Below are 2,189 nucleotides of genomic sequence, written 5' to 3'. Positions count from 1 at the left end.
TTTCATATTTACATGAAGTATATATCTTGTAATACAAGCAAATATCCTGAAGTTCAATAATACAGATCTATAGTAAACTTCTACACCTACAACCAATGAAGTTCTATAAGAACTTCTTATGAGACATCAGTTGAGGTTTGTGTTGTTTACATTCCTTTCTAATTTTAATAGAGAATGATCATGGCCAACATGCGAGTGAACAACTTCAAGGAAATTCAACAGCGTTATACTTTAACAAGGGTCAACTAGATTGAATAACTTACTTAAAAGAAGTAATGTCTACCTGAACATTGCTTTCTTCCATTAAAACCTCCTTAGTTTTTTCGCAAAGCACCCTAACTTGAAATTTTATTTAAAAACTTATAAATATAGTTATTAACTCACAATGATAAACTGCAAGAAATTCCAAATATTATTTTCATAGGGAAAAAAGAACACTAAATAAACATTGGACTGCAAAAGCTAATGTCTTAACAATGTGAACTCATTGTGAACTTTTAGCAATTAGCAAGACACAAGAAGGGAATAGAAGCATTTACCTCTATTCCTTGTTAATAGAACAAACAGTTAATGCATGTAACTAGAGGAGTCCTTTTATAACTTGAGTAATATTTCATAAGAGTAATATTTCATAAATTTCCAGAGGCTTATGAAAAGATACAATAGAAACCTCTACGAATATTTTTTCTATATAACTTACAAGAAAAATCAGCTCAATCAAAAACTAAATTCCGAATGGCATGCTGATCAGATAAACTATTTCCCATCGTCTCTAACAAATTAAAATATTTATAATTGTATCAAGGAGAAATAATTAAGTCACATCGGATAAATAAATCATCAGATTATTCATTAACAAGCGACACTAACCCACCCCATAGTCCAACAAAGAAAATCATTACAGTCCAAGAATGAAATATGGACTGGCCAGTTCTACATTAGCAGTTCAAGTCTGGGAAGAGCTCAAATTTCTCTACAAACTCCATTGTTTAAAGCTTGAATCATAGGATATGTGGAACAATCCAGGGAACCGGATCAAAGACCTGCAACTGAACCAATTCGTTACGAAGAAAGATCGACTAAAGATTAAAATAGATCTAACGCCAATATCTACCATTTTACATATACAAAGTATATAATTATAAACAAAAAATCAAAGCTAAAAAAATGTTTGCTACTCTAGAAACAAAAAAGAAACATTGTAAGAAAAACATGAAGGGAGTCAGAGATTTCCAATATACAGTGTCAAGTAGTGCTCCAAGGCGATCGCCAAAGGCTACCTCGACGATGGTTGCATCTGGGTTTGAGTCTTGATCAATTATCACTTTAGGTGTTGGAATTCTGTCAGTCTCTTTGGAATTATCATCCTATCACAATTGAATTCAGGGAAAATCAGAACGGATTTCTAGATAAATGCATCAAGCAGGTGCTTGAATACCTCAACAGCAGTTGGGTATGTAGCTCTAGGAGTGCATTGGGATGGACATATGACAATATCCCATAATACGACATCAGCAGAAAATAAGACACACGCAAAGAACAAGCATATGCTCCAATCCAACAATTGAGGGTTAAGAACAAACACGACATGGTATATAGAACGATCACACATCAGTAACATCTTGATGTGCCTACAAGTTCTCGATTCATCCGTAAGAAAATCCTAGGTTAATAAGAACTCGAGATATGCATTTTTTGATCTATTTAATTGGGGATAAAAAGTAAAGATTTCACATCCATGGAACATTTTTACACATGAATATGTAAGGGGGGAAAAAAATCAAGCTGGCAACTGGAAACGAACATGCAGGAGAGATATTTAAAGAATACGATTGCAACCTCTGATGAACATTTTTGCATCAGAAAGCACAGAAAAAATCTCACACCAAAGAAACATTTTTAGCCTAAATCTACAATCACGGAGGTAAAATCATTACTTTAATGAGAAAATCACCATAACAAGTAGGGGGAATGAGAATAAGAACAAAACCTGATCTTTGATGGGGTCGAGATCACAGATCGGGAGCGACGAAGCGAGTGGCTCAAAAGGGTGGGCCACAAGCCAGCACCTCCCGGTTCCAGATTCAGTCCAAGGCTCGGCCGAAGGACCCCGGAAGCCATCGCAAGCACCGCCATTCTTCTGCGTTAGCCTGAGAGGAGGAGCTCGAGCAGAAAACCCACTCAACCTC

General features: G+C 35.7%; 1 long non-coding RNA gene across 1 annotated transcript; it reads right to left on the bottom strand.

Annotated features, from left to right (window-relative positions):
- Positions 1–999: 999 nt before the first annotated feature.
- LOC121982599 lies at positions 1,000–1,359 on the bottom strand. The gene is made up of 2 exons (XR_006112148.1): positions 1,242–1,359; positions 1,000–1,043 (listed from the first exon to the last, which is right to left on the bottom strand). It is a non-coding gene; the product is annotated as an uncharacterized LOC121982599 (long non-coding RNA).
- Between the last annotated feature and the right edge of the window lie 830 nt (positions 1,360–2,189).

This window comes from Zingiber officinale, chromosome 1B (assembly GCF_018446385.1).
Source record: "Zingiber officinale cultivar Zhangliang chromosome 1B, Zo_v1.1, whole genome shotgun sequence".
Lineage (NCBI taxonomy): Eukaryota > Viridiplantae > Streptophyta > Magnoliopsida > Zingiberales > Zingiberaceae > Zingiber > Zingiber officinale.
This window is presented reverse-complemented; position numbering and strand designations above follow the sequence as displayed.